The sequence below is a fragment of the Plectropomus leopardus genome, chromosome 9, assembly GCF_026936395.1.
Source record: "Plectropomus leopardus strain MGB_pleo_1.0 chromosome 9, ASM2693639v1, whole genome shotgun sequence".
Lineage (NCBI taxonomy): Eukaryota > Metazoa > Chordata > Actinopteri > Perciformes > Serranidae > Plectropomus > Plectropomus leopardus.
The window spans coordinates 7,692,980-7,717,245 of NC_142184.1; the positions used below are offsets into that span (position 1 = coordinate 7,692,980).

Sequence of the window (24,266 nt, forward strand, 5' to 3'; positions counted from 1 at the left end):
GCAAAGTCTGACTGTAGACCGATGGGAGAAATCCGGAGGGTCTGGGTGGGGGGCCGGATCACAGCTGTTGGGGGCACTTGATGGTTCAAAGCTCTAATCCTGGAGGGGGTCTCATTCTCTCGTTCTGTTTTTAGGTCCGGATGAGTTGTGGATGAGGCAGAATTCAAGGCGTGGTTGACAGAAAGACAGATTATATGTAGCCATCAAAATGATTTGGAGTTCAAACTTTCCCTCTGAAGTCATAGTTTGGTTTTTAGAAACCCCATCAACTGCAAGCTCTGAACTGAGAACATGTCTGTGCAATCAGCTGCAAGCACACAGATGATTTAAAATGATAGGTAGGTCACTCCGATTTGTGTTTATTGATATTCAGAAAAGCTGAATCCATTAAGAGTCGTTACAGTCATTTTTTTTTTAAAGATTATTTTTTGGGGTTTTTCGCCTCTGTTGAATAGGACAAATGGGGGATGATTTGCAGAAAAGGGCCAAAGGTTGGACTTCGGAACTAGAGGCTGATGTTGTTGTGTTACACATCACACTTTTGGTTCCACAATGCCAGCATGCACTTTATAATCCCTCACTGGTGTGGGATGATGTTGCCATTGTTTGGTTCTGTGAAAAAATGCAAAAGAGTCATAAAGACGTGACTTACAAGTGGTCCTACAGCATGGTCTCTTTGTCTCTTGCTCCTATTTGGCAGAGGTGGTGCGGCGTTTTGCATATCTGTGCCCTGGGGCCCATTACCTCATGTCTGAGGTTAGTCAGAGCAAATACCTTGGAAATAGAAAACACAGGTCAGCTCTCAGTCACTGTCTTCTTCAGCATCTGCCTGATTGGATGGCACAGCTCTCATGATATCTGTAACAAGTATGTATTTGACATCGTAACGGATCAGTATTTCCCAGGAGAGAGGTGAACTACTGCTTTCAAGTGTTTGCCCCCTCTTCACTCATGTTTGTGTCATCCAGTAGCAACTCAACCCACCAGCCAGTGTACACAAGTCACGTTAAGCATATTTTGTGTCTGAAGCCAGAGCCTGTTCTGCTTTTCAATGACGCGTAATTGGGTCTGGCTAACTGAACAGTATTTTCCATCTCCCTCCAACTGTGATTTCCGTTGAAAAAGGGGGTGTGGTTTTGTTCCAATGCCTCTGCTTTGACATCATCATTTGGCTGCTATGGCAACAGATCTGAAGTACAGCAAAACACTTAAAGAGCATTTCACGGGACTCTTCACAGCTGGCCAACTATTTTAAATATAGACATGACACATTGGCACTTCTGCAAGGCCAGGCACATACATATGCGAGCCCATGCACACACACATATATTAACTCTCTTCCTTCCTGGTAACTGAGCACGTGTTTTCCAATATAGGGGGATAAATTATTAATAGCACAACTAGAAGGCCACTTAGTGCCATTATATTCACAGTTATATCAAGATATGAAGGCGTGAGCTCTGTTTTTGTGCAACTGCATATCTTTTGCTTTACACTTTGTAGTTCTTTACAATTTGCAGTTAAACAGATCTGGTTACACATAAAAGCAAATATACTGTCACCTGTCTGCTGTCTCCTTCACAATATAATAGTTATAGGTCAAAATTTTGAAAACAACAAGTTGTGGTTTTACGAGGGTTATGTGTCTGACTATTTCTTAATTAGTGAGCTTTTAAGATGCTGGTTCTTGGATTACCTCTTTTGTCTGTTTTCACTCTTTATAGTAAGTTAAACTAACCACCGCCTTGCTCTAGCTAAATATTTCTGTGTAAACTGTGAAAACAAATTTCTTCTTTCAAGGACAACTAAGTTTGAATCTAAAGTCTGATCTAACAGACAGATATGAGAGTGGGGATCTTCTCATGTTACTCTCTGAAAGAAAGCAATTTATCCTTTATCTCCTTTAAGTTCAGTATTTTTGGAAAAAGGCTTAATAAACCCTACAAAAATTATAGTGTGAAAATGACAAACTAGTTCATTAGTGAGTGGATTTTGGACAGGAAAAGGCTGTTTCCCCTAACTGGCCTCTCACAGTAGCTTCATATTGTACGCCACCGCTGGCAGTGCTCAGAGCACAAAACACAATCACTCCAGTTTTATGCATAAAAAAGACGAAAACACAGCTAAAACCCCCAAATATGCCTCAGTTTACAGTTATGCATGTACAACACAAGTAAAATTGAGGCTATTGTTGATTAAAAGTGTGTTTGTGCTGTCAGATGGACATGAGACGTTCAAAAAGTGACTGAAACACCTAAAAAAAAACATAAAAATGCGTGTCAAATTTCATTAAAAAATTTTTTTAAGTTGTGATTTAGATGTTAATGTTGAATTTCCACTTCATGATACAGCTTGGCTTGACTGTACTCGACTTGCTTTCGGTACTAGTTACTTTTCTCAGTTTATTTTTATACGGCAGACACCCCCTCAATGTAGGCAATTCAGACACCATCTTCAACAAACACAAACACGGTGTGTTTTATTTACTATTCTCTACGTCTTTACTGGCATTTTTTATTGTATTTGTTTCTTTTGCACTTTGTTTCGATGCTGTTGATGTTTTATGTAAAGTATTTTAGGTTGCCGAAATGTGATATAAACTTGCCTTGCCTTGACTTTTCATCATCAACCAAACGCAGGAACTTTTGTACTTTGCCAAGTGACTACAGCGTGGTATTCAAGCAGACATTTGTTTAAACCCTAGGTGAAGGAAGTAAAATAATTTCGGTCGCTATTGACACTATCGTGGCTATTAAAAAAAGCATGCATTCATACAGGATGTGCTGTGATTGTAGGAACGATTCTCTTACAGTCAGTGGTCTGCACTGTTTTAACTCCATCTTCTAGTATCGCTTAAGCTCACTCTGAATCTCTTCTGATGTGATCTCAAAAAAAGTACCAGATAACATCCGAAACTTTTTGCTAATGGAGAACCAAAAAAAAAAAAAAAAAGAGAGAATGATTCAAGTAAAGCTGAGACATGCCATGCAGTGGAAACGCAGCATATAATTCAGCAAACAATCGCTACAACTTTTAGCCATTTATTTAATCCCTGAGGCACCAGCCCTCACCCTCATTTCATTTCTCTTTGTAGCACAAACAGTGAGCTGACACTGGTGGGCTCCGGGGGGGGTGTCAGGGTGGAGAGACACCCCACTGCCATTAGAGCAACTGTTAAGTGTTTTAAAGTCTCAGAATAAACAACATTTTACCACTCGGGAACAGACAGCAAATAAAGGCCACAACAGGCAACTTGATAGTTTGTACACACACAAGTCAACAGTGACAACAATCGGGGATTTATCCTTTTCTGTTTGTTCCTTTAAGCAGTTCCTTATGGATGTATCTTATTTGTAATTCATTTAGTTTGTGGATAAAACGTCTTGTTGAGCAGGGAAATTGATGGTAATGTTGGAAAATGTGGTTTGTGAACAGAGGGATATACTGTTCTCGTGTAAGTCTTTGAGAAGAATGAGCCACTGTGGTTTAGATCCTCAATCTAATCAGTAAACCTTTCTTAAAAAGCCTTTTAAACACAGAGCAAACTTTTCCTTCCTCCTCCGTCTTCTTCCTCTCTCTCTCTTTACCCTTAACTGAAATGCAGCGATACACATCTTACAGGCAGGAAATTCCTCCAATGTAAAAGCCTGACTGGGCTTCCTGTTTCAGCCAGTTCCTACTCTTTGCATCCGTTACATTCACACACAATCACACACTTAATTCCTATCTGCTTTGCTTTCTTAGCTCTGTAACATTCCCCATGTACAAGAAGGAAAGGGTGGCGAGGTGTTGCTGATTGCTCCAGCCAGTCTGAGGCATTGCACTCTGGATGACAGATTTGTCATGAAGGGGTGGAAGTCCTGAGCTGGCCCGAGTTGCTGCATGGACCGTCCATTGTTTTCAACACAAGCTCTTAGCAACGTAGTAGCAGAGTGAATCATATGATTGTTTGAGACAGAGAAATCATTCCCGAGGCTCCTTACAAGGCAAAGTTCACCCATCCCTCTGCATTATGGTTTCCTCTTGTAAGCTTTAACTGTCAATCCAGACAAATTGAGACAAGGTGTGTGGGGAGCAAGATGGTCCAAACAGCATCCATTGTTTACATGGACTTGTTAAAAACACCCACAAAAAGCCTGAAAATGAGCAGTTGTGTTTTTTATGTACATCTGTTAATCAGTCAGAGCAGTAAAGCAGCAAGCCTGCAAGCTGCTGGGGGGAAAACGACCCCGCTACCAGCTCCTGCAGCCTCGTTTTACAGTCCAAAATACACACAAGTGTCCCCTCACACACGGGCCGATTATGATATACTGGATCCCTGGGCAAGGACATGCAAAAAGGCCCCACCACCTCTCCTACCTTGGAGACAGATACACAGATTTGTACTGGGTTTTCCTTTTTTTGCGCTGTTGTCCTGCATCTATTTAGGGCTTTGTGTCTCTGTGTGATCATTTTGTGTGTCCTTGTGGGTGTTCAGTGTTTCTTTAAGGTCATTTTATGTCTCTTTGTTGTATATGTGTGTCTTTTTCAAATATATTTTTTGTCTTTGTAGTTGTTTTGTGTAGACATTTTATGTCTCTTTGTATGTATGTGTGTCTTTTTTTGGTCTTTGTGTCTCCGTAGTCATTCTGTGTCCCTTTGTAGTTTCTTTGCATGTGTTTGTTATTGTTTCTCTTTAAATGGTCAATTTGTGTCCCGAGATTTAGTTGTATGTATTTGTCCTTTTTGTGTCTCCTTTTATTATTGTTTTGATCTTCGTGGTTTTTCTATGTTTCTTTCTTTGTAATTACTTTGCATTGTCATTTTGTCATATTTGTGCCTCTTTTGTTCTTTTGTCTCTTTGCAGCCTTTTTTTGTCTTTGCAGTAATTTTGTGTGTCCCAGTAGCTGTTTTGTGTTTCTTTTTCAATCATTGTGTGTCTCTTTGCAGCCAATTTGTGTCTCTTAGGGATATATTTGTGTCTTTTTTGTTTGTTTTTTTCTTTCTTTGTTGTTGTTTTCTGTCTATTTGTAGTTCCTTTGCACTATTTATAGTCATGTTATGCCTATTTGAAGTCATTTTGTGATTCTTTGTTGTATATTAGTGTCTCTTTTGGTCACTTTGTGTCCATTTGTAGTCATTCTGTGTCTTTTTTTTCCATTGCATCTTTTTGTGGTCATCTTGTGTCTGTTTGTAGCAGTTTTTCGTATCTTTTTGTAGTTCCTTTGCATTTTTTTGTGGTCATTTTGAGCCGATACGTGTTAACTTGTGTTAGGTGAAGGCCAGAGGGGACACTTTGGGCCCCTGGACCTGTGCCCAGCATTCCTATTCAGTAATCATCCACGCCCTAACCCGCCTGCATCAACAGCCAGCACTCTGCCTCATGCAGTGTTTAGTTTGCGTCTTAGCTCCCTGAACTTGTTTGCTTAAAAACACAACTCCTTAAGAGGCAGCATAAAATGCTCGACATCCTTTAATGTGAGGTCACTGAGGCAGAGTGGCCGGGCTGACAAACCAAAAGCACTCGGCTACAAAACAACACTGTTCGGCGGGCTTATAAGAAAATCCTCTTAAAAACCAGAACCAACAGTGAAACATAAAACTGATAACACTCTGAGCCAGATCACAGCAGGTAATATTTGCAGGTTATCATAATGAAAGAACAACAAATGAACCACAGAGGGTATGTTTCCAAAACCAGGTCAAAACTCTTTCCTTGTGAAAACTTGTGAACAGGAATGTTTGAGTTGAACGATGACATTGAACAAGACATGTGTGCACAGCTAGTCGTCCAGTTTTGGCATTCAGGTCTCGTGTTTAGGGTGTCATGTTTTATTTGGATGGCCTATTTGTCTCTCAGAGTAATGGCGTGCCCCTCCTGACCCCCTCCTGTGTTTTGCTATTGGGGCGGGCGTGCTGCGAGGCCGCCGCCGGCGTGCTCAGAGTGAAGGAATGCGGCTGTAAAATGTGTGTATCTGGGGGTACAGCAGGAGAGGGCAGTGAATCAATGTGATCACTGGAGAGCTTCGGGGTATTGTTTCACACGCAAATAAACACACACACACACAACACACACGTATAGCCATTCACACATTCCCTCCAATTTGCCGCTGCTGCTTTCCCACACCCACTCCCTTAGCTAAACATGTTTGACACAATGCATATGGAAACAGTCGCACCCAACTTCCCATGACGAAAACAGGCTGCACTTAAAGTAAAAATAGATAAATATAGGTACTGTTTCTTCTAATATTCATAGACATAAACATCAACATTTTCTATTTCTTTTTAAATCCTCATGTTATTGTTGCAAAAATACCCAGCCGCTGCCATTTTAAGCAAGTACAAATTTGTATTAGATGTATAATTGAAGAGCGCACTGCACCCTTGAAAAACCCTTACCTCTTCCACTTGTGTTGTGACTTAACAGATCTCATGACAATGAACGGTTGATGGCACCAGCAGACACAACACCATCGTGGCAGCTTTCAACACTTCATCAGCTGAATGGCGACATGCACTTCCCTCACTGACGAAGGCAATTCTACATGAGATTGATGAAGATGACAGCTGGTGGCAGAAACAAAGGTTCCCCACAACGACTCCTCAACATGTTTGCAGTAAAACCGTTGGACAATGGCGCAACATTTACTATCATCATGTATCATCTAAACTGATTAGTGTGACATACAGCTTCCTGAATGTTTTTGGTTAATACATTCAAGTTCCTTCCTGTTGTGGAGGTTCACATTTATCATTGTGGTTTATTTTTTCACAGTAAAGCAGTGAGGGATCCTTCAACACAGCATGCTGACTCTGCCTATAAACTCACACTGTTTACTTTTTGATTAATATGGTAACAAAACGGAGACTCTGCAGCCACTAGCTGCTCTGTGAGTCTGTACTAAGACACAGCGGTGCTTTGAGGAAAATGTTAACATCCACATGCTTATTATAACAATGTTAACATGCTGATGTTTGGGAGGTAAAATGTTTATCATGACGTCCATGTTAGCTTAGTATGTCAGCATACTAACAATTCCTTATTACCACCAAATACAGCTGAGTCTGATGTGAATGTCATTACGCACCAAGAAGATGTAAAGTGTGACTTGCTGCAAAAATTATAATATTCTGTGACTGGGATTTCTGTTCATATTGTTCTGTTCAGGTGGGAAGAAATTCTCTGTTACATAGGTTAACATGTTACAGTAGCAGACATTTTGCTGCTAAAAGTTGAATTATCCCCAACTTCTATTTGGCTGCCCCTGGCTACAAAATCAAATGTCCACAGCTTGGAGCGACTGCCCTAGTTCACTCCAGGTCACACTTAACCTCTGCATGTTGGATTTTTTGTGGTAATTTTGAAGGAATTCTGCAGGTAAGCTGCATATTGCCCCTTAATGTCCCTTAATTTCATGACAATCCATTCATTAAAAATGAGGCCAAGGCAAAAATTGCAGTTGCCAGTAGATCCCCATGTTAAAATGCCCTACATCAGCATTAAACATGTTTACAGCCTGGTACAAAACATGGTTTTGGTCTGTATACTGTAGGTAGTTTAAACGTTAATAACTATACGAGAGGTGAATTTCTATACAACTCAACTATCAACATCATCTGGGGATCATGCATTTCTTTTTTTTTTTTGTTTTTGTTTAGAAATTTCAGTCTGGATTAAAGTGGTGGACTGACATTACTCTAATATCCCCATCCCTAAGGTCATGCTCGCATGGCTAAAAGTATAAAAATAAATTTAACATCTTGTGCTCTGGTGACTCACACTTTTAATTCAGTATTATTCCCACTTTATCTCCCATCTGACCACTTCCTGATGTATTGTGTGTGTGTGTCCTGTCCAGACCACGCTTAGCCGAGGCTAATGAACAACACAGTGGTTTCTGAACTAGGAGGTCTCAAGAGAATGCACCATACTTTAGCTGTGTCACCTTCTGTAAACATTAAAAAACAATGTTTGGGATGGTGAGTCACAATGGCCATAAAAATGTTACACCTACCCCCCTGACTCCAGTTAATCTGTCTTGCTCCTCCTTATAAGTCAATGTTGATGTTAATGCTCTCCAGACCACCGAGGTGTCACGCACGCCTGCAGAGCCTTATATAGAAGCCGGTTTATGATCAGTGCATTAGTAGTATCAGCCGGTGCTGTGAACCAACATGCAGAGGGTTGTCTGTCATCTCACTAATGTATAAGTCATAGCGAGGTCACGTCCCATAGTGGACTGGTGAAGTAGCTCACATCCTTTTATGAGTGAGGGTCCAAGGCAGAGCATGAGGAGTCATGGGAAATGACTGGCATGCTAATATCAGTTTTTTGGTGGGGGTTTGAGATTGATGATGGACTTGCACGTAGCATGTCCTCTGCCTGGGTAGGGTTACATCCCAAACAAACTAAAAGCATGCACACAAGCAAACAGCACAGAGGGGAAGTGTCCTCTCTAATGAGAGGCTGCGAGGTCAGCAGTGTTATTACGGTACAGCTGCAGGTTTGTTTCCTCCACTTGAAATCTGAGTCATCACAGTTTACACGTTAAAGGATCTCCAACAAATCTCCACCTGTTCTCCCAATTTATTTGTTTAATGATATGACAAGAGCCTTTAAATATATACGCAGATGTTGTAAGCAACACGGATGGATTACTGAATGGACCTACATGGCACAGGCTCAGGGGCCCAAAGTGTCAGGGCCCCCCCTAGCCTTCACCTGCAAAAATGTCACCTAAATTACCCTGCACCTAACAAGAAGAGACTAAGAGCTCATTTATGCCAAACATTAGATACATATAGACACAGATGGAGCCCTCTGTTTTCACTTCAAATGATTAGTGCACGTTTTCTGAAAGCTAACAGATACAGACGGCCTGGAACAAATCTTTCCACATGTTGTGATGAATTTAATGGCCTCACAGACCACCACCATACACTGCCTCCATTAAAAGAGACAACAACAACCAACAAAGACACAAAATTAACTCAGAGAAAGAATGATGACGTCAACTAGATACAAAATGACCTAAATGAAACACAAAATGACCACAAATAGACACAAACTAACCAGAGACCAGAAATGACAACAAAGTGGGACAAAATTGCCAAAACACACAAAGTGAACTAAAAAAATGACCTAAAAGAGACACAAAATGCCCTTAAAGAGAAGCAAAAAGATTACAAATAAATGCAAAACAAAGAAAGAGGGCAAAAAATTAGCACAAAGCAACACAAAATGACCCAAAAATGGCAAAATGTACTCAAAAAGACACAAAATTACTGTAATAAGACACGAAATACCCTTAAAGAGATACAGAACCACCACAAAGTCTGTGTGTCTTGCTCCTGTGTAGGAGCAGTAATGGTGCCTTTTGCATATCTGTGCCCAGGGACCCATAGTCTCATAATCTGCTCATGGTGACGTGATCATTTAGTTTAAGGAAAATCCAGTCAGGTATTTTTATTGCTGCTGCATCCAGCTCTGGGACGCCTCCACGGAAAATCTTTTTAGTAGGCCTTTTTGCTCTTAGGACAGTCGTTAATTCAGCTTGTAAGACTACTCTCATAGTTCAAACAGCCTGCTCTGGACTAAAAATAGCTTCTTTGTCTTGCCTTTTATTTTCTTCAGTAAAGGTAAAATTCATCCAAGCCCACATCCAAAGCACAGAGACGCGTCCTATTTGTGGATGTCGCACTGAATGCGCGCTCTTGGCATGTTTTATCAGGGAACACACAATTCATTATAAGGAGAGTGCCACGCTGCCACAGCCAAGTATTGAGCACAAACAATCCCAGTCTTCCTGCGTTTGTGTTGAGGAATGTTGTGTTTTGGTGCTGCTGATGAATCGCCTGCTCTTCAAAGGAAAAAATGTTGCAGCATATTTAACATCACATGTTTTTCAGGCAAAATGTGTTGACGTCTCTGCATGTGATCGCTCTCTCTGAGGCTATAATAAAGGCCGCATTATTTCACGTCATTGGAAAAACACGACAATCACACCCACTTTGCTTTAATCTGGCATTTACGTGAAACGGCTGCAATTATATTATTATATGCATTATATGCATTATGGTTATAGGATTGACAAAATGAAATTTCCTGACCGCGCATAACTGGTAATGTAATATAGCTCAGGGCTCAGTGAAGGACCACCTACACACCGGAGTGGTGTCTTCTCTGTGGGGAACATGACAAAACATACATTTTTAACAAGAGAGCTTTAACTCGCACTGAAAACAAATTTTCAGTAGTGGAACACCCAGGTGCAAAACAACAGGAAAACATTATCTTGCCAGTAGCTAACTTCCCATAAAACTAGAACAGGAGATGGAAGTTTTGTTTCACATGCAGCCAAACAACAAAAACTGTGATGAGTCAGAAAAGGCTCTTTATGAAATTTCTTAGAGTTTCCACAACACTTTTCCCAAAGGAAGCTGCTTTTATGCACATCCAGCAGTCTCAGAGCAGCATTATCATTCATTTGGAGTCCTTTGTCCATCACATGTAAGTCACTCATTTTTACCTTAATTTTTGGTCCCACTGGCTACTGTCTGACGAAAATAAAGCCTCTGGGATGAAGACCTATTTGTCAGGTCTCTATTAAAAGATATCTGCATATAAACTAAGGTAAAAAACAAACAAACAAACAAACAAAAACAGCTAATATAAAGCTAACTTACCATCATATGATAACAAATAAGTTCTGATATTGCATTTTGGTCATGCCCGTCCCTCTGCTTTACACAGAACATTTACCTCTATTTGAAACGCATCTGTCAAACAGACCACAAATGGAAACGAGAATATTTCTGACAACAAAAGCTTGTCGTGGCACCTACAGATTGTGTGTACATATACTGATCAGGTCTCTACCAACTCCTGAGGGAAGCATCTGCTCGGCTTTGCTCACCAGTTAAGCCTTATTCCATTGCACAAAAAAGCCGCTAACACCCACTAACATCAGGCTTTTCAATGTAATGGGAATGCATGCAAATGGCATCTACACCCGGGACAAACGACTCTGCAGTAGACACTGTTTTTTATCGCCTCCAGCTCCAATCTGCATTGATGAGAACACCCAGGTGAACACGGTAATTTCAGCTCCTTAACCAGCAAGATGCAATGACGAGCCATCACTAATTACCATCCCCCTCCTCCTAAAACACCAATCCAAATACTGCACCAAGTTTGAAAGAGAGACTGAATAATTAAGAGACATAGAAAGAGAAGAAACCCCTGAAAAGCAGTTTCCTGCTGCTGTCTACTGTTTACCTGTCCGTGACATTGCACGGACACACCAACAAACACACACACGCCAACTGACAGAAAGGCAGACGCATGTGCTGCAGTGGTGTGTTCACTCACAGTAGAAATGCAGTCTATCACCCATACTTAGCAGGTTTACGCATGTTTGAAAAACCCATATGTACGCACAGATTTTGGTGGGAAAGGGGTGTGTTCGTCCGCTGTTTGCTGATAAGAAAAGCATGTACAGTGGGTTTTTAAGGCCAAGACACACCAAGCCGACATCAATAACTCGCAGCAATGAAAGCCGACTGTTGCATTGCCTCACATTGCCGTGTCTTGGCCATAGAGATGCACATAAACACACCGCAAAGATTACAACCAGCGATTAACCAAACGTTGTGTTCTGCGCCTGGATTGGAAAATACCCCTCCAAACCAGCAGACAGGAGTCGTCTGTATTTGTCATTCAAAACAAAGAAATCAGGGGACAGTCATGACAGTAAGCAAGGTAGCAAATGAACAACATAATACAGGGTTAAAAGAACAAAGCATATTTACGGTGCAGCAGTGAACAACAACACAAACAATCAGGAACCATTCGAAAGAGCTCAATGGCTGACGAAAAACAATCTTACCTTAACAAGTTTGTTGACTTTTGCTCCTTTGTTTACGTTCATCACTTCTCTTGAGCTGAGCTGAACTGCCAATCAGTGATTTCAATCACTGATGGCCTCTGACATTTCTGACGCCGACTCAAAATGCTGAATCTGTGGAAAGAAAGCAGTGGAGGGACAACATTACAGACATTACAGGAGGAAACAGATGCTCACTGACAGTCCAACACTGGCCGACGGTTGGCTTGGTGTGTCAGGACCCTCAGAGTGTGATGACATAAAAAAATGAAAAAGCGTTTAATTTAGGTGAGTTAATTCCAGGGTGATGGTGTTGTGCATGCTGGCTCACTGTCTGTCTCACTGGGACACTTAATGGAACTGAGCCATCGTTAATGAAATTCTGTGTCATGTTGAAAAAGGACTTGAAACTTTAAACTAACAATACAACAAACTAACTACACAAGTGTGTTATTCAAATAAAATATTTGGAAATGCATCAAATAAACTGAAACATTGGTCTTTAATGAATAATACTGCAAAAAAGAACTGTTTGTACTACTTCATACTGTGAACCTCTGCACGTTCAGTGAAAATTTTGCACATTTCTGCACAAACATCAACTTCTAAAAAACGGCACAGCTCTTTCACTGTAATTCAGATATGTCTTACATGTTTGAAATAGCATTTTCTCATATTTAATTATCACTATATTAAAGCCTTTATTTGTTTCTTGATTTTTGCAATACTTACTATGTTCGTGTTATGCACCAAAGCAAATTCCTTGTGTGTGTAAACCTACTTGGTAACAAACCAGATTCCACTTCTGATTTTGTCTGTATTTGTAATCTTTATCTAAAGTCAAATGCTAAAACTATAAATCAAAAATTAAATAAACAATTAGATAAACTTTAAAATAAAGAAAATAAAGGTATATTTTTTAAAGTTCTATAAACTTGTTTGAGACCCTGTATTTCACACTCATGCTGATTTTGATATCTGAAGAACAGAAGATGGTTTATAAGATGTTCTTGACATTTTAAATGGCACAATAAATTTCGGTATGAACGACCTTTGCTGTGTACTTTCCCTCCACATTCATATTATTCACAGCATCTCCATATTACAAGTTGTTCGAAATGAAACTAAAATGAAATATTACCATTTAGTTTCCACTCTCTAAGACTCATTCAGGAAGTGACAGCACAGCTCTGGCAGCTGATTCATCTCCACCACCTGGAGACTAAATGTCTCACTGCGAGGAGGAATTGACCATTCATGGTAATACCTGTTCCTCACAAAGCCTGCTGGAAATAAACACCAACACCTAATGTTTGTGTTTAAATGCTGATTCATTCTCCCTAATGAATTCCCTCAGGAGGAGCTGTGCTGCCGAAGCCTTGTGACTCAAACCCTCTCCCAGCTGTGATTCTAAATAAGGCAGTGTAGTTCTCAGCAGCGTTTATCAGCGCAGCTCACTGGCACTCACTGTCCCTGCTCATGACCTGACGTTCAGTTCAAGCAGGAGGAGAGAGACTGAAGTGGAGCCTCTGTTCTGACTCGCTCGGATGTTTTACACATGACCGGCATGGAGCTTCTCGGGGCAAAGAGAGGGAACAGAAGACGAGAGGAGGCGAGAGGCAGCTAAGAGGTTAAAAGGTCTGCTGGTCATGACAAAAAATCTGATTCACAAAAAAATGACCATGAATCATTCGATCTGAAGTCCCAACGTCCCAAATTACACTCCAGCTCTTCCCCCTCAATTCCCATTTCAGACATAATTTGTCTAATAAAAAAAAAGACGCTATTACACCATACTCAACTTTCCACATTTTCTCTGACGGTGTTTATCTTCAAACACACTGCTGGCTTTTTTTCAACGTGCCGTCAAATGAGTTCAGAGTTGACGCTGGGTGGTTATCAGTATGTATGTGTGTGCATGTGGTTGCAGTTAGGTTACTTTATCTGTAAAGCCAAATCAATAAAACGTCAAGAAAAGGAGTGTTTTTCTCACATACAGTGGGCTCAGTTTTGAGGAATTATCTCAGTTAAGTGCTATGCTGGCTTCCCCGTTATCAGTAAGTTGTACTCATCTTTCAAGTGGATGGAGAAATCTCGGAGGGAGTTGACGCATCTCGGGCAGCCTCCAAGGGCAAATTACGGTTAAAAGTTTGTTATCTACCAAACTGTTTCTTTCCGTCTTTCTTTGCCTTCTTACAGGGAGAGTCAGTAGATGTCAGTCGGCACACCCCCAGTTTGGAGACACAGAAGCTGAGCAATGCACTACTGTGGAGGAGTCACCAACAAGATGTATTTTAGCCACTTAAAAAAGTCTCATCTAAGAAAATCATTATTAGTTTAAGTGTATGCTACATGGAGAGCATTTTCACTGCTTTACCTTTCAATCAGAGAGCCTGTTTCGACAGGAAAGCAGTTAACAGCTTCAGTTCCCCTTAACAACAATACATTGCTTCCATGCCAGACTCCAACCTGCTTCTCCAAACTGCTGACTGACATCTACTGTTTGTAATAAACTGTCTATGGATCAGTACGCCGTAACAAACCCCTCTTCAAAAAAATCTGAACCATCCCTTTAACTTCTCCTCCCCCCACCTCCTCCTCTCCTCCGTCACTCCTCCAGTGGTTCCCACTGGAGCTCAGCAGTGAAACTCCTCATGCGCCATGTGTCTGGTTTCTATTAGTGATTTGGCACGGGCCTCTGTGCGCGTTCTGCCTAGGTACGGGAGCTGTTAGGGCAAAATTTTCCCCTTTTGCAACACAGCCCCCATCCCTCAGCACCATCTGCCTCACTTTGACTCACACACATATGCACATGCATCATATATAACATATAAATCCACAGATCCCCCCTAAATGTCACACCCCTGCAACCAGGGGACACAGACAACCCGGAACATATGAGTAAACTTTTGTGTGTGTGTTAACACACTGGTTTCCATTGGTAACAAGGAGGGGTGGACTCCCTGAGGAGCTGCTGTCATGGGCGCGTCCACTTTTTCTGGACGGACCCACCTCAGCTCATCAGGATCTGGCCAGACCTCAGCCGCTGAGGAGCTATGAAGAAATACCTCGTTGTCTTGTAATAACCCGTGTGATGTGAACGATAATGACCTCTGCCGAGGTGGAAGGCCAGAGTAATTAAAAAACAAAAAAAGTACTGGTAGTACTGGTATGATGGGAGGATCAGATGAAATGTCAGAGGAGTCTGTGAGAAGTAAGTGGTGAGAAAAATTATCTTGATTCAGAAATAATTACATGGATCTTGTGAGAATCAAAGCCGCTGGTGTGTATCCAGAAACAGAGTGATTTCAAGGTCCATATCAACAGCCTTGGTTTTTGTATTGGTTTTGTTTGTTGGTTTGTTTTTAAAGCCCATTAACTACAAATTCCGTCAATTTTCTATTACTGCTGACCATTTTCAAAGCATTTTCAGACCATTTTCTTATTGGCAACTTCAGTTCAAGCCATTACTCCACAAATAAGACTGAAACCCTGTGGTAGAGAGGCATCCACTCACGCTTGGTTGCTTTAGTTTATTGTCAGAGTTATGATGTTGTTGCATGGTGCAAATGTTAAAAAGGACCGCTTTAAAAAGTCTTTGCTGGCTGCACTGATATCAAAATTTGAGAATCAGCTGCTCCTAAATAATTCCACATAAATTGGAGAATTATGCACCATAGTTAATAGAAACCTGGGAAAGATATGTTAATTTTGTTTTCTTGCATTATAAGGTTGCTATTAGGTAGCTTAATCTGGAATATCACTGAATTTGTAACCATATAGTTGTTTTTTTAATAGTTCTGTCCTAAATAAATGTAAATTCATATTTGTTCTAAATATCGGTTATCAGTCTCATTAACTACTAATAATCGGTATAAGCATCTCCTAAAAAAACACACCATGTGGACTGCTTCTAAAGGGGCGCTCAAAACTAATGTGTCACTTTCCTAAAGTTAGTAGACTTCCAGGAGACAAATTTCAATAAAAAGTGTCAGAATCATAACAGCTGAGGCTGAAAAATCTTTACATTTAGCCCATAAACTGAGTCAAGCTCCAAAAATCTGCACTCTACACCTCCCATAATGCAACTTGATGTCATCTCTCATCAGACCCTCCCTGCCTGTTAAACACCCACCACTCTAAACTCTACGTCCACAGTTTGTAATGCAAGCTTTCTGACGAAAACGTGATGGCTCTGGGCCCAAGCTGAGATATCCCCTAATGACATCATTGGGGTTATTTTTATCGGACTTTATAAAGCTGCTCCAGAGCCACAGAGCACATTTTGACTAATAGTACTCCACATAACAGGTAAACCGATCTTCATGAGCCCCCTCAACCAACAATCACCTCACTCTCTGATACAAGACGTTCATAAAGTTATCCTTCTCACAACGCGTCTCCTCCTTTCAGCCTCCTGAATCAGTAATCAGCACCCTGGCATGCTAACAGGCAGGCAGAGCTTTGATTTTCTTACTCAGATTTGACTTCACCCTGCCTACGCTGTGTGTTCCCGTGCCTGCTGCTATAATTGCTTCCATGTCTCTCAGTTGTGGTGCAGGCCATGCTGATGATGTTAGCGAGAGGTGGAGAAGGGAAGGTTTTTTTGGATGAGGACAGCAGAGACCAGCTGGGTGGGGTCATTTACTGGCTGTGGAGGGCCCATTCTCTCAGCTGAGAGTCTTGCACGTTGATGACGCAGCTATGGAGACCTCTCTGTGTGCGCTGTATGAGTAAGGCTTTCCTCTGCTCATAACGTGCTATTTCCACAGCAGTCATGTCGGGCGTCCTTACAGTGCATCTCGAACCACAACCTCCTACAATTAAAGTCGCCACGCTCTCATTAAAAAAGGAATGACTGAGGTGAATTCAGTGCATCTAAACCCTCTTTTGAATTGTGAATGGCCCAATGCAAGTGGAGATATATTTGATTTGAAACACATTGAAGGGAATTTATCAAGCATCATGTTTCCAGTTATAGAGAACTTTTTGATCCGCGGCTTTGCAGAAGCTTCTGAAGATGATTTTTTTTCACTTATCAACACATGTCTGTCTGATAAACCCTCAGCCAGACAGTCAAAGCCAGATATTTTTTTAGGCAAACAGAAAGAACTCAGTGCCCCGACTGTATGCAGGTGCTCCACACCCCGGCACCAGGTGAGCACGCTGAATTTCACAGGTGCCATCTGGTTTGTCTGGCCTCGATCTGCCAGGTGTTCCCACCTCTCTGAAGATATCTTTTGATTAGAGCAGATCAAAGGCAACACTGGGAAAAGGGGGTGCATCTTTCTTGAGGAGCAAACCATAGACTATGGAAGGTCTGGGCATAATTTTAGTTTAAAATGTTCAAAAAATAATGTCGCTCTGTCAACAGATCGTGAAGACGTCACACCTTTGACGTTATGTCTATGTATTGTATTGCAGAGATATCCACTGCTAGACAGCCAGGGATGGGCCGACCCTCCCGTTATAATACATCCTGGTATAAGAGGCTAGATAGAATGACAGAGGATTAGAGCCATATTAAAGAAAAAAAGTTAGATTTTGAGAATAAAGGCAGAATTTTGCGAATATACTTATTATTAGAATAAAGTCATAGTTTCGTGAGAAAAAGGACAGCGAGGCGGAATAACAGCGAGACATTACCACCAACAGGCCGTGTAAAAAGGGGCTTCACATACTATAGCAACACCTCACAGACAGTCTGTCACTCAAGCAGTTCGGCCTTTAGTTATGCAGAACTTTGGACTTTAATAAAATGTAAACAGGTTAGTTATTTTAAAATTGGCTGTTGATGGAAATGCAGTTTTTGACACCTCCTCGTTGGCTTCATTTTTCAGCCTCGGAGTTCGCCGCTTGGATCAAACTGAAATGATTAACAGATACCAACCTCTCTCTCACCCCACATCACAGAGAAACTCGAGCTGGAACAGTAACTTCATGAGAACAACAGCTTATTGTTTCCCTCTCCTGGGATCTGGATCTTAATTCGCCACATTACCACTGATCTGAGGGTGGGCTGCATGCTCTCCGCTGATGTTTCCCACATTAAAAGTTTTACACTCAGATGATCTATTAATAACACAATTGAGTGCATTGTTAAATGGAGTTTGGTCATACGCCTCACAGATGAAGAAATATAAGACAAAGACACAGAGCCTGATCTGTGTCTGCAGCCTGTGACTGCACTCCTACTCACTCCCAGTGTCTGAGGGACGACACCAACAGACGTCCGTTCACAGAGTCTCGAGTGAGTCGCACACTTTAGTGATGCAATGCAAACAAGCTGTGGGTTTTACAGGGAATGACGTACTGTAACTGTTTCGTGACCGACAGTGTGAGGTCGCTGACTCTCTCTGTGGTCGCCTTTCAAACATACTTGACCGAGTGAATAATAAAATAAAACATTTGCGTGTTCATAGAAAAATGTTGGAGAAGACTGAACACAGAATGTCTGTGAGAAAAAAACAAGCATCTTATTACCAGAAATGTGGATGGACTACATGATTTCACATTTTGGTAATTACATCCTTCATTCCCTTTCTTGCCTAAATTTGATGAAAAGATTGGTACCACTCTCATGCCTCATGTCTGCACAGTAAAAGTGAATCCAAACATCAGCAGCTGGTTACCTTTGCAAAGAGAAGAAACAGAAAAAGAGCTTGTTTGTCTCTGTCTAAAGGAAATGAAATCCACCTACAGCACTTTTAAATTAATTAAATTGAGTTTGTTAAAAACTGAGCTTTAGGCAATATACAGAACTTTTTGTAAACAGATATTTTCGTCTATGTGCCGGCCCCTCCTCCAAAACAGAGTTTTGGGACACAAAAACTGATCATTTAAAATGTCTTCTAAAGTGCAGATTTTTTCAAATTTCAGGTTGCTGTTTGTCTCTGTGACGTGTAAAACAGAGCGTTTGGTGGTTAAACCAGCAGCTGGTGGGGCACTTTCCAGAGTGGGCTTGTTGTCAATGGATGGAAGAAAACTTTCACATGTTCAGAGCATCACTTGTATGTTTTAGTAAGCTCTTACATTCTTAAATAAACCAGGAATCAACAGTGATAAAATCTCCAGTATGGTGTTTTAAAAAAGGTAATGTCACTACTTTACATTTACTTCATTTGTGAAAAGGTACACTGCTGAAAACAGCAAGTGCTTAGAGCCGTTTTTGTGATCTAAGCACTTGCTGTTTTCTAATGCGGAGATATTTTGTAAAACAAAGACCATGAAAATAAAATCCTTTTTTTAACAGAAAGAAAAAAATCATTTTTTAAAATATCTGTATATGTGTAAATAGGGCAGAGACAAGCTCACTGTTTCCTCCTGCTTCCAGTCTTGAAGCTAAGCTAACCATTTCTCACCAAAGAGTGGTAACTTTGCATTATATCAAAAGGGAAAAAGTGAATTTCCAAAAGTTTTGCTCATATCCTCTCCCTGCCCTGTGCTTGCAAACCCCTGACGCACTGCTAAAAGGCAAAGTGTTGAAACACCATGACTGTGGTTTGAACACAGCAAAGCTAAGCTAAAACTCAGGGTGTGTTTCTTCCAGTTTCATTAACACATCTGTGAGAAGAAGTCACTTTGAGGTTACATCTTTTTCACATTTTGTTTGTCCCGCGGTGACTAATCTTTGGGTGACTTGTCGAGGTTGATACAGAAGCCATTCGGTGTCTGGTGAATGCAACCATACGTTTAATGTCGAAACATGTAAGCCTCATAATTTTTATTCAAAACAGCTTTATTAAAGTTACTGAAAAGACTTTCCTAAGGGCATCTAGAGAAAGTGAGCCTGTGTCTCTATTTTCCTTTTGAAGGATAAAAGAGGCTCAGGCAGATTTAATGCACTTTACTAAAGTCTATGTAAACTGAGATGAAAAGAGCAATAAAGCTTATCTAAAGAGCACTGTTGTAAAAGCACAGACTAATACTTTCTGCAGGTTTTCTTTATATATAAATATACCATATATAGATAAATTAATGAAGGGTCAAAGCATCCCAAAATGATAGTAATGGGCGAAAATGTATGAACAAATTTTTCTAAACTCTTTTTAGTGTAAGTACCGGGTCAGCCCGTCAAACGTCTCTGTCACTGATCACGAATCAATATTTTCTAACTCATTATTATCTTAAAGTACTACTCACACGGCGCTACAGAGAGTGAACGAGGACAGAATAAGTCAGACTCCAGTCAAGACGTCACCCAACTTAGGCCTCTGGTGCATTCACGTGCTCCTCGGACACACTTAGCAAAAAGCATCAAAACTCAAAAGTTTCTAAACCCTCCTTTTTTATTATGATTTTTTTTAAATTTATTTTATTATTTTTTAATTGCACTTACAAGTCTCCTCAGAAAATGTCTTATAGAGCTTTTATATGTACACATGATCCCTCCCAAATTGTTCATAGTTCTTAAATTTCATTTAAAAAATAAATACATCTATACAGCAGGCGAAACTGAACTGTCTGTATTCATGTACATTCTGTACCATAAAATGCTGTCCAGAAAAATAAAGAATTTAAAAAAAACTCAAAAGTTTTAAAAGATTTACATTTATTAACTCAAAACAGCTGACACTGTGAAAATAATCAATCTGTCTATCGCTGCAAAATGACAATCACAGAGATTAATTTAAAGGTATAGTTCGACATTTCAGTTGCCTTCCTCACGATATCATATCTCATGCCTGTTCGTTAAGTTTGAAGCCAACAAAAGCTGGTTGGCTCAGTTTAAAGACCTGAAACTACGGGAAACAGCGGGGTAACAAAATCCACCTACCAGCACGTCTAAAGCTCTTACGCTTCAGTTTCTGTTGGGATCAAACAAAAAAGATTAAACACGTTAATTACTGAGCTGCTGGTGAGCACATTGTGTTACCTTTGGAGAGAGCCAGGCTAGCTGTTTTCTTTTGTTCTTTGTGATCACATAAGATGACCGGCCGCTAGCTTCATAGTTATTCCTTTAAAATAATTACATTTATACTGTACATGGACTCCGTCTGATGACTCAACCACCCAGTCGAAAGACTGTATCTAATGACTTCCCCTGAATCCAACTCATAGTTTCCTGGTGCTAACGTTGTAAGACTGTGGAATATTTTCCTCTGTGTTTCTTGTATCTCTACCCAAATCCTGAGGACTTCCCCTGTCTGTGGCTCATTTTTCCCGCAACCTTCTCCACAAGCAGTAGCAGTCATGCTGTGTTCAGGCACCAGGCTCCCTCATTAGCACAGCATGGAGCTCTAAGTTCCCCTTTTCTCTAATAGGGACACACCCTGCACCAACAGTGATTTAAAGCCAAGCGCTGACGTTCCCAAACCTTCCACATTCATATATCACCTGTCACAATCCTGCACTCATCTTTCCCCCTCCTCCACTGTTCTTAAATGTGATCCGATTCATTATTTTCCCACCTTCCCTAATTTCTGTTGCATACATGACTTGCGTGGCATAAATTCAGGATTACACAGACGGATAAATGGGAGGATTTCATCGTCGGTGAACATAAACACCAACACACGAGTTTACATCATCACATAAATATAAGACCGTGCCTTACAAGACTCCTCTATGATGACAAAGAAAGAAAGGAAACATAAAGGTAATGAATGAGGAGCAGCTGTTACTTCAAACCCAAAAACGGCATTCTCTGACTCACTGGCTTTCACCCCGTAATCAGTAACAAAACAACGATTCAGGGGGAGAAAACAGGGCCTCAGGTGATTTGACAAAGAGTGCGTTGATTCACCTGCCAGCTGCTGGTGGGGGGGTCTGGCTGCTCAGGAGGGCCGGCTGTGATTAGTAAGAGGCTGGGAGATGACCTCCCCTGCCTGGGTGAGTGGACACACTCTGCGGGAGCTTAATGACGGGGCCTGAATGTAAAGAAAGACCTGCAGAGTCAGAGTCTGAAGTCGGTGAGAAACTACACAACCCTCTAATCTAGTGACACCCAACACAGGGCGCAGAGAGCCAAACACGCGTGTGTGCATGTGCGTGTGTGTGTGTGTGTGTGTGTGTGCTTGCACTCATATACCTCCAGATATGTCTCTCGCACCACACATATATTTATGTTGTAACTTGTCCAGGTCAGATTAATTTAAAAAAAAAGAAAAGTTTGACTTTAACATTGATAAGCCTTTTGTCTTTCTTACCATTTTAGACAAAAAAATCAAACAAAATATTAAGCTTGAGCAAAAAATCATCACGAAAGTGAATTTGAGTTTCCCAAAACTTTTTCATTAACAGTTTTAATGTGAATTATTTCTTTGGTAGATAGTACTGTAGTTCAAATAAAAGTAATAAAACTGCTTTTAAAGAGAAATATTGCATTCCATTTTTCTATTTCTGAGATTAAAATTAATATTCTAGTCATCTCTGTCTGATGAAGACATCTCAGGGATATCTGGGTTGAAGGTGGAATTGCAGCTTGAATGACTGAAATAAAATAACAAAGATAAACAGATTTTAACTCATTATGTTAAGGCAGTGACTGATTAAGCAGATTTTTTAAAATCCTGTTTATTTGCATTTTTGGCAAAGCCGGCACCAACACATAAGTCCGTGGTCTGCATAAGCTTGTGGTGCACACATCCACTGAAGTCTGCATGTAGCTGCGGTGCACATATCACCAAGTATGGACCAGCGATACACAAATGGTCATTTTGTGACTGAAGTATTCATTTAGAGATACATTCCTGAAGACCTAGAAACAGGCAAAGACTTAATCTTAATATCTCATCAGGCCAAGAAGAGAACTGCATCTGATTAAGACTTTGCGCTCACTACAAACAATGACTCTTCAGTGCTACAACCTCAAGGAAAAAGTGGTGACCTGTGGGAAACAGCACCAGAGGGTGAAATGAGGCGGATCATATTCTACAATCATTAACCATATAGCTGCTCTCCAGTTTACGTTGCTTCGCCAAGAATTTATGGCAACTCCTCGTCTCTTTCTCGCTCTGTCTCCCCTGGAGCCTAATCTCTGGGAGGGCGTTTAGGGTTTCTATTGAAATATTTTATCAGCTCCCAGGATGCTGTTTGACACGGGAGTCGAGTAAATCTGTACCAAGATCACAGCAGAGTCCTCTGAAGTTTTTCAGGAACGCCTTGTCAGTCTCAGTTAACTCTTAAAAACACAGACAAATGAAGATCCCTGGTAAACTGATTTCTTTGTGATTCCCTCGAGGGGGTCGGTGGGAAAGCCACCGCATCTCACGGAAGTGCTGAACCATAACATTTTCTGTGGGAGCAGCTGGTCATTAAAGGAAGAAGAAGGAGATCAAATTGACATTGAGCAGTGTTATGACCTTCTAACTCTGCCCTCTTGCTGCTGCATAATCTCTCCTCTTTACCAGTTTACACAGCTCAGGTGACTCTGCGTGTCACGACTGATATCTCCTGAATCCTGCAGACACAATCAAGAGCAATGTCTTCTGAGCAGTATTTTTTTTTTTTACTTAATAAAATGTATAATGGAGAAATATGTTTCTTTCCGCTCTGTTGTCTTTTGCACCTGGTTTGCCTTTCAGTGATTTATCTGAAACATAAACTTAAAAAACGACCCAGAGGGAAGAAAGAACAGAGTAAACAGAAACCAATTCGGCATTCCAGAGCATTAGAGAGCTTAACCTCACTTTCATTTGGCTGAACTTATTTGTTATCTGTTACTGATCGTTTAAAACTTGACATCAGATCGCAGATGCAGAGCAAATCTTTAAGAGTCCAAACTATGAACGACCTCACATAACTTTGTTTAGTTCACAAATGGACGGGATGTTGCTCCAGGCGAGCATATTATTCTTAGAGTAAGGCCTGTGATACTTTCATTCTCTCCGAGGGGATCATCTTTCCACTAAAACCCTCGAGAAAGGCTATAAATAATGTTCCAAAGTCATCCGTGATGCGTAATTAATTTTCAGTAGTAGTTCCCTGGTGATGAAGCGCTGCAGTGTTATGACAAGCCACTCAATCAGGCCCATCACCTGTTGGACTCGTGCTACGCCTGTTTTCCCAGCAGTAACCTGAGACCAGGTCCTGATTCCCAGCACACACTGGCACCAGTGAGACAGCAGGTAAAAAATAGTATTTAGGATGGGAAAGATATTCTTACAGGAATACTTTACTGATTTCCAACCAGCTTTGTAACATTAAATGTTGATAGTATGTGTAAATGAACTCTGGTCTTAACACTGGCCAGAGCTCGCTGCCCATCTCCCAGCTCAAATCAGCCGGATTTTCACCGGCCCAAGAGCCATTCGTACTACAAACTATCAGCTTGAACTAAGGGTGCCGGAGCACATTGTGGCGTAAACTAGACCATTTGTAAATTTGGACCACATAGAATACAGATGGAACTTTGTCCTAGAAATCTAGAAAGGGTTAACAAAAAAATCTGTAAAAAAC

General features: G+C 40.9%; 1 long non-coding RNA gene across 4 annotated transcripts in view; it reads right to left on the bottom strand.

Moving 5' to 3' along the window:
- Positions 1 to 466: 466 nt before the first annotated feature.
- Positions 467 to 24,266, bottom strand: part of LOC148188675 (uncharacterized) — a 33,893-nt gene continuing 10,093 nt past the window's right edge. The window contains exons 5-7 of one of the 4 annotated variants that reach the window (XR_015777412.1): positions 11,871 to 12,002; positions 775 to 858; positions 467 to 612 (exon numbers count right to left, since the gene is read on the bottom strand). This is a non-coding gene — a long non-coding RNA (uncharacterized LOC148188675). The other 3 variants (XR_015777410.1, XR_015777411.1, XR_015777414.1) reach the window with 3 other exon arrangements.